At 40.6% G+C, this 9302-nt stretch overlaps 1 pseudogene; it reads left to right on the top strand.

Annotated features, from left to right (window-relative positions):
- Positions 1–377: 377 nt before the first annotated feature.
- Positions 378–797, top strand: LOC102500990 (60S ribosomal protein L32 pseudogene; annotated as a pseudogene).
- Positions 798–9302: the final 8505 nt, after the last annotated feature.

Below are 9302 nucleotides of genomic sequence, written 5' to 3'. Positions count from 1 at the left end.
GATGGCCATGCCACGCGCCCGGCGTGAGTTTAAGCCACTGGGTCCGGGAGTCGAACCGCAGTTGACTATGTGGGAGTCCAGTGACATAGCCATTATGCTAACTGCTGGTCCCCAAGGCTGGAGTTTCTCTTCCTCGGTGCTGCCTGTGGAGGTGGCGGCCATCTCTTACATGGTGTCATGGTTGACCTCAGGCCCCTCCTGAAACCCAAGATCATCAAAAAGAGGACCAAGAAGTTCATCCAGCACCAGTCAGACTGATATGTCAAAAATAAGCACAACTGGCAGAAACACAGAGGTATTGACAGCAGGGTGTGGAGGAGAAGTTTCTCTTCCTCGGTGCTGCCTGTGGAGGTGGCGGCCATCTCTTACATGGTGTCATGGTTGACCTCAGGCCCCTCCTGAAACCCAAGATCATCAAAAAGAGGACCAAGAAGTTCATCCAGCACCAGTCAGACTGATATGTCAAAAATAAGCACAACTGGCAGAAACACAGAGGTATTGACAGCAGGGTGTGGAGGAGATTCAAGGGCCAGATCTTGATGCCCAACATCGGTTACGGCAGCAACGAGAAAACGAAGCACATGCTGCCCAGTGGCTTCTGGAAGCTCCTAGTCCACATCAAGGAGCTGGAAGTGCTGCTGATGTGCAATAAGTCTTACTGTGCTGAGATCGCCCACGTCTCCTCCAAGAACCACAAGGGCATTGTGGAACAGGCAGCCCAGCCGGCCATCAGAGTCACTAATCCCAACATCAGGCTGTGCAGTGAAGAAAACAGTGTGCACGTTGTTCATTTCTAAATAAAGTCACAACCCCATCTGTGAAGAAAAAAGAAAAGAAAAGAAAAGAAAAAAGACTAGAGATAGCAGGATTTCTCAGGAAGCCCATGTTCAATGGAAACACCCATTTTATTGGAAGTACTGTATCCTATCTCATATAGCCTAGACATGCTGGTAATTTCCAAACAAGTTATCACACACTCTTCACAATCAGATATGAAAAAAATAGCATGTCTTATTATTTCCTCTGGTCGTCTTGGATATCTCCATAAATTTAAATATTTATCTGACAGCTTCTAAGCTGTCAACTGGTGTATTTGCCTCAAGAAAGATTTCATATGTTTTTTTTCTCTATAAGAATGCCCATTCCCAGGTTAGCTGGTGGTGGAGAGGTTAAGGTGGCTGGATCCCACATGGCCAACTGCACAGTTTGAGTTCCAGACCGAGCACATGTCCATGTGTGCCTGAAAAATCCCAACGAAAGAGAGAAATGGAGGAGAAAAGATTATGACGTGGTCACCCCCCTCCCCAGAGGATGATTTCTTTTTTCTCTCTCTCTCCTTCTCTGTCTCTCTGGAGAGTATACATGCCCTATAGTCAAAACAAAACAAAAACAGAAACCATGTTCATTCCTGATTCACAAGGAGTTTTAAGAAATAAAAATATCTGTTTCCTTAAAGGAGACATATGCAACTTTAAGAAGAAAAGCTTGGACCAGCAGGTGGCATAGTGGTTATGGTGCTAGACTTAAACATGGCTGACCATGGTTCAACTCCCAGATCCGGTGGCTTGAAACTCATATTGGGCACATATGATGCATGCCCAGAGTCCTGAGAGGAGAATGAAAAAGGGATTGTGGTATAACCATCCCCCCTGAAGGGGGGGGCTCAAGGTAATTTCTCACTTTCTCTCTCTGTCTCTCTGTGTCTCCAGCAAGTACACTTGCCCTATAGCAAAAATATCTCTTAAAAAGAAAAGAAAAGCTTGCTGAATCTTAAGTATTAGTCTAATATTTCTGGCATCCTCCTAATCCCAAATAAAGACCCCTATAATTTACTGGTTAGAGAAAGAAAAATATTTGACTTTCATGCTACTTTCTTAAATAAAATCAATAGCCACCTCAGGACTATTTCTTTCAGAACTTTTATATTAATCATGTCTTAACAGTCTACAAAGTGACCGGTGCCATTCATTTGATGAAACCATTGATAATTGGTATCATTCAAATAAATGAGATATTAGTCTTAAGTGTCTAACAAAGTGCCTGACACCCATAAAAACAATGATTAAACAAACCAACAGGCTTTAAGCCAACTAGTCTTGAAGGTTTGCATTAGCAAGCCCCAAACAATTGAGCTAAATTCAGGAAAAGGCTAGCCTTGCCAGGAAGCAAATAGGTGGTCACTTTGGAATATGATTTTAAGGATTCTGACTTTTTTTTTTTAATGTCAAGGGTGAATGTGAGCACAGAAAGAGACAGACAGACAGACACACACACACACACACACACACAGAGAGAGAGAGAGAGAGAGAGAGATCAATCACCCTTCAATAGGACATGGTCATACCACAATCCGTTTTCTTCTGATAGTCTAGCTCACTGAGATCCTGGGCACATGCACATACTCTGAGAGGTTTTCAAACTGCCAGGGACAGGACTTAGCAGGGCCAGGACGCAAACCCTTGTCTGTCATGTGGAATCTGGCTTCCCCTGGGTTAACTTCATACTAGCTCTTAGCAATTGTCTTAGACCTTACTCTATAATTTGCTAAGGACAAATGTGCTTGACTTTTGGGAAGACAGGAAAGAAATGGTAGCATTGACTCCTACCTTCACATAGTATGTAATATAGAGGAGGAGACAGAATACTTGCGAAATGGTCAATGATGCTATTTATTTGTGTGTGTGTGTGGAGAGGTTTTTGCTATAGGGCGCATGTGCTTACCAGAAAGACAGAGAGACAAAGAGACAAAAAGCGAGAAATTACCCCCTGGGGGAATGGCCCTGCCACAATCCCTTCTCCACCATTCTCCTCTTGGGATCTTGGGCATGCACACACACATGCCTGGTGGGAATTTAAGCCACCAGGTCCAGGACTCAAACTGCAGTTGAATACATGGGAGTCCAGGGACATAGCCAATACACCACCTGCTGGCCCCAATGATGCATTTTTAAGAATGCAATCTGGAGCAGTGCATTTCTTGTCTGGTGTCCCATTTTGGTTTTACAGTGGTATCAGCAGAATTCTTGGTGAAACTGTGTCATACTTTTTATTTTGTACAGTAAAGATTCCCTGTTAATGTAAAGATTTATGGAAGTAATTAAGGGAGTCCTATTTTTCCTGTGGAAACGATGTAGAAGGTGTGAGCCATTTGTGATTTTTCATCAGAACGATAATCCAAGGTGAAGTCTTACTGAGACTCAAAATATAAGCCAGTCTGCTCCTCTTGTTCCACCTTTCACATGAGCTCCTAAGAAAATTCAAGTCTCTGCCGCCACAGCTTTTGGGACCCTGCAAGTATCACTATGTATATCATAACTCCACAAGATGCACTTTAAAGGGGATAACTTCACCCTGATCTGGGAACTGGGAGCGCATAGAAATGCAAATGATAACCCTTCCAATCCCTGACTCTCTAAAGGGCACTGCCCGGGAATCTGTGATTCAGAAGAATCTTAAACAAGTTAAAGATTGAGAAAACACTGTAAACAAAAAATAGAGTTGGCTGAGCAAAGAGCTGGTTCTTTTTATAAATCAATTTCTGGCATATGGATTTTTAAAAATCCAATTGAGTAATGTTTGCCTCTTTTTTGTTTTTTCTTTTTTTTGGAGAGATTTTCACTATAGGGCGCATGCGCTCGCCAGACAGACAGAGAGAGACATAGAGACAGAAAGCAAGAAATCACCCCCCAGGGGGGATGGTCACGCCGCAATCCCTTCTCCATTCTCCTCTCGGGATCTTGGGCACACACGCACACGTGCCCAGCGTGAGTTTTAAGTCACGGAGTCCGGGACTTGAACCACAGTCGACTACGTGGGAGTCCAGCGACACAGCCATTACGCTAACTGCTGGTTCCCATGTTTGCCTCTTAATAGGAATATTTAATCATTTTACATTTAATGTGATTGATTTATATTTGTGTTTTCATCAGCTACCTTTCTGTTTCTCATTTTCCATTTTATATCTCTGTTCTATGCTCCTGTTTCCCATCTTTTCTGTTTTGGATAAATTGACTATTGCTAGTAGTTCACTTTCCCTCTTTACAGATTTTTTAGCTATATATATTTTTTTAAAAAAAAGGTTTTATTTAGTGTATATATATTTAATATCTACCTATATCTGTCTATCTATCTTCTATCTATCATCTACCTCTCATCTATTTGTGTGATTTATCAAGCTGCAGGGCCCGTGACTTGAACCATAGTCAGCCATATGGGAATCCAGCACCTTAACCACCACACCACCTACTAGCCTGTGTTATGCATTCTTCTAGTTTTCACTTAATCATTACAACTTGTATCTCTGATATGTCGACAGGTAACATAAATAAATATTTTTACCACCTTTCTGGTAATAAAAATATTTACATCATAGAACCCCATTTATTTTCTCTCACCTTTTGGTTAGTGTCTATATGCATTGAAATTTTATGGAGATTTTATACCATATTAGACTATTGCTTGTATTGTCATTATGTATTTATATTTGGCCAAACACTTGTGTTTTTCTTTGCTCTTTACCTTTTTCTCATTTTCTTATTTAAAAATTTTACTGTTTTCCTTCTATGTAAACAATCCTTTAATACATCTTTTATGCAAATTTATAATAATGAATTCTTTCAGGTTTTTATTTCTGGAAGTTTTTAATTTATCTTTACTTTTGAAGGATCTATTTACTGGTATGGAATTTTAGGTAGATAACTATTTTATTTTAGCACTAAATAGCCAATGCTATCTTTTGATTTCATGTTTCTCTTGAGAAGTAGGTTAACTCACTGATCTTTTGAAAATGTTTCCTTTATATCTAGCATTTCTTTTTTGTTTGTTTGTTTGCTATAGGACTTGTACACTCACTAGAGAGAGACAAAGGGAGAGAAAGTGAAAAACCATCCCCCAGGAAAGATGGCCACACCACAAGCCATTCTCCTCCATTCTTCTCTCAGGATTTTAGGTATGCATGCACACACACACACACACACACACACACACACACTCCCAGTGCTTTTTTTTTTAGAGACTTTTGCCATAGAGCGTGTGTACTCACCAAAGAGAGAGGGAGAGACAGAGATGGAGAGAAAGTGAGAAATCACCCCTGGAGGGGAAGGCCATGCCATAAGCCCTTCTCCTTCACTTTCCTCTTGGAATCCTGGGCATGAACACACACATGCATGGCATGATTCTCAAATCACCGAATCTGGGAATTGAACTATGGTTGACCACTTGGGAGTCCAGTGTATAATCACAATACCATCCACCGGCCTACCACATTTTTCAAGCTGCTGGGTCTGGTAGTCAAACTGTACGGCCTGCCATGTGGAAGGAAACTAGCTTCCTTAACCATCACGCCACCTGGCTGGCTCCTATCTAGCAACTCTTAATATCCTATTGCTGTGACTTAAGTACTCCCCCCAAAATTCATGTGTTGGAAATTGAGTATATTGTGAAGGTTTTAAGAAGAAACTTAATACCTTCATCATGTTGGAAGGTGGGGCCTTATTTGATTAGGCTGTGTACCTATGATTGACGCCTAGTGGACTTATAAGAAGACACACACACACATACAAACACACACACACACACACACACACACAGTACACACACTACTGTTCTCTCATGATGTGGTGCCCTGCATGACCTTGGGAATCCACCAACAAGAAAGCTATTACTGGATGTGGCTCCTGGTTGGATCTCCAAACCATGAGCTGAATGAACCTCTATTCTATTAAACCACCCAAACTGATATATTTTCTGTTATTAGCAACAGAACAGACTAGAGCATCTTTTTTATTTTAAGAATAACTTCTATTTAATTTTATTTATTCACTCATTTTATTTTAATTTGACCACACACACACACACACACACACACACACACACACACATACACACACAGAGAAAATGAGAAAGCAAGCCACCAGTTCTGGTACTTGAACAGTGGTCAGCCATGTTGGCGTATCCAGCGCCTTAACCAACACGCCACCTGCTGGTCCCTAGAACTCCTATTTAAAAATCAATGTGGTTACAAGTACAGAACCTAACATTTTCCATTTTAACCTTGATTTTTCTTTAATTGCCAAAGGGCATATGCCCTCTAAGATACAGAGATACAGAAAGACAGAGAGGGAGAAAACACACCCGATGAGATCTGGTCATGCCACAACCCCATTTTCTCCATATTTTTCATCCTGTTGAGATTTGGAGCAAGGACACGCACACACCTGTAGTGTTTTTAAACTCTTGGGGCTGAGATTCAAACCAAGGTTGACCATGCGGGATCCATCCCTTTCACCACTGAGGCTACCAGGTCAGCGCCATTTTAATCATTTTCAGCTGCACAACTCAGTGTCATTAGTTACATTCACAATGATTTGTAGCTATCACCATCTATTTCCAAAACTTTCCCATCACCATAAACAGAAACTTCGCACCCATTGAGCAATAACTTCCAGTTACACTCTTCCCTCAGCCAGAGTGGAGGCAGCAACCATAGGCTTGGTTAAAGTCTTGAAAGTCACATCTACTTCTAGTTTGTTTCTTACCAGTGTGTAGCTCTCAGAAGTACCAACAGAGCCTTGGGGAATGACTGGGGTTCCTCCTCCTTGTCAGTTCTGAGCTCTAATTTTTGTCATTTTGACTCTGTGATAAAGTAAAAAAACTGCTCTGCTTTTCTTCCTTTGCTGCTGAGTTTCTTGTCTTGTGCAGTTTAAGAGTTTGGCAAATAGGGGCTGGACAGTGCTCTGACCACAATGCAACACTCTTTGAGACTGACCCGCATGGGAAGGTTCTGGGTTTTCATTCTGAAACCTCCAGGTCTGACTGATGCTGGGGGTGGATTGTGGCATTAAGACCCTCTGGGAGGATATCTGTTTCTCCAATATCACTCCTCCTTTATCTCTCTTTAATGGAACAAATAAAAAAACTTTACAAAATTTAGGATGATTTTCAGTTGACAAAAAATAATTTGTTAAATGGCTCTAGAAGAAAATGAGGGTATCTAATGTACTTTCCCATGTGTCCCTCCTCTCCTGGCTTCTGCTCCCTCTGGTCTTGGTATGCTGTGGCAACTGACTTCCCCATATTCGCTATCCCCCATATTCCATTCTTTTTCTTTTTCTTTTTCTTTTTCTTTTTCTTTTTCTTTTTCTTTTTCTTTTTCTTTTTCTTTTTCTTTCTCTTCCTCTTCCTCTTTCTTCATTTCTCTGTTTTTCTTTGTTTTATTTTATTTTGCATCTGCAGCCTTGTGAGATCTCCATAAGCTCTGTTTTTCTACTTATTAACTTCAAATCTATAAAGGAGATTCTTATGCTCTGATTCCAAGCCAGAACCTGGCAATCACCCTGCAGGGAAAAGCTGCTTGCAGAATGTCAGCCCAGTACTCTGTGGCTCCCTTTTCTCTTCTCTCCTGGATCTTGACCTCTCACCCTGGTTGCCTCAGTCTTTTTTCGGTGCTTTCAAGTAAAGGGCTGTTGTAATTGTTACTTATGTATATATATGTGTGTGTATGGGTGTGTGTGTGTATTTGAATTTTAAATTTGTTCTTAATAACTGGTCTGGTATAATCCACTTCATCTTAGCTAGATGTAAAAGTCTAACATGATTTTGAAGATATCACTCAACATATCCTTAACTCATTTTTATGGTCAGTTACATGAAGAAAATGTTAGCACTGAGCCTTACTCTTCTCAAGCTATAATCTGTCCAAGTAAATTTGCTATGTGTTTGGTAAACCTCAGAAATGAGAGGAAAAGCATGACCTTTTAGATGCATGTGATAAATAGTGAAATTTAAGGATCATAATAACCTCAAATAAATTTTGTATGTATGTAGTTCAGATATTCTTATAATAAAGATTGTTGTCCCTATAATAAAGATTTAATGTTTGCTCCACTCATTTTAATAGACCAAGGTTTTCTTTTTCTTTCATTCGTTCTTTCTACCTTTTTTTTTTTTTTTTTTTTTTTTTTTAAGGATTTTTTGTGCTTGCCATAAAGACAGAGAGAGAGACAGAGAAACAGAAAGCGAGAAATCACCTCCTGGCGGGGATGGCCTTGCCACGATCCCTTCTCTTCCATTCTCCTCTTGGGATCTTGGGCACACATGCATTTGTGCCCAGTGTGAGTTTAAGCCACCGGGTCCAGGACTTGAACTGTGATCGACTACATGGGAGTCCAGCGACACAGCCATTATGCCAACTGCTGGTCCCAATAGACCAAGGTTTTCTAAGTATTCCTTGGGGAAATATTTTGCACCAAGATGTTTGATATTCAATCTGGATCTGTTTGAATCTGATTGTACCTAGTCTAGCACCAGTAAATCCTGCAATGTATTTCATCTTTCTTCTTTATAATTTCTACATTTTACTTCATTCATTCTTAAGGCAAATTATAGGTAGTTAGATTTCCTGATGTTGAGTTATCATGAGGCTTTCTGTTTTGTTTTCTTTTTTCTTTTCTTTTTTTTTTTTTCTTTTTTGGAGAGGTTTTTGCTATAGGGCATGTGTGCTCTCCAGAGAGACAGAGAGATAGAAAGTAAGAAATCACCCCCCGAGGGGGGATGGCCATGCTGCAATCCCTTCTCCTCCATTCTCCTCTTGGGATCTTGGGCACGCACACACATGCACCCGTCGTGAGCTTAAGCCACCATGTCCGGGATTCGAATGGCGGTCAACTACATGGGAGTCCAGCAGCATAGCCATTATGCTAACTGCTGGTCCCATGTTTTGTTTTATTTTTATTTGTTGGTGTCATTTTTCCTAAACTTCGCTCTGCTCTAGTCTCAACTTTGTCCGATATTTTAGAAGAAGTATTTTGTTTTTGCTTATAATCTCCTGCCTATTTTATTACTTGTAATTCTGTGGAACCCTAGAAAGTGAGTAACAAGCACGGGAATAGAATGCAGGTTTTCTTAGTTTTTGGCCTGAACTCTAAATCAGAAAACTGAAAGGTCAGATCCCAGATGGGTTGCTTTCTCTTTTATTTCTAGCATTAGGCAATCTCCACAGAGGTGACCTACTTTCTCACAAGCTACTACTCTTATATTCTGCTCCCTCCACAGGTATACTGCCCAGGATCACTGCGATTTTTCTGAGCCTACAAACATAATCTGTCCCCTCCACCCAAAAATAAAACAATGGTCATTTTCTCATCACCTCTCTTGACTTTTTTTTTTTTTTTTAATCTCTGGCCGTAGCATAGTAATAGTAGTTGTGTCATATTAATTATATGCCTGTGAAAGTGGTAGAATGTTATAGGTTCTTATCACTATACAAATGGGCTAACACTGGCTCATTTAGTGAAAGTAGCACT

The sequence above is a fragment of the Tupaia chinensis genome, unplaced genomic scaffold (assembly GCF_000334495.1).
Source record: "Tupaia chinensis unplaced genomic scaffold, TupChi_1.0 Scaffold000313_1, whole genome shotgun sequence".
NCBI lineage: Eukaryota > Metazoa > Chordata > Mammalia > Scandentia > Tupaiidae > Tupaia > Tupaia belangeri.
This window is presented reverse-complemented; position numbering and strand designations above follow the sequence as displayed.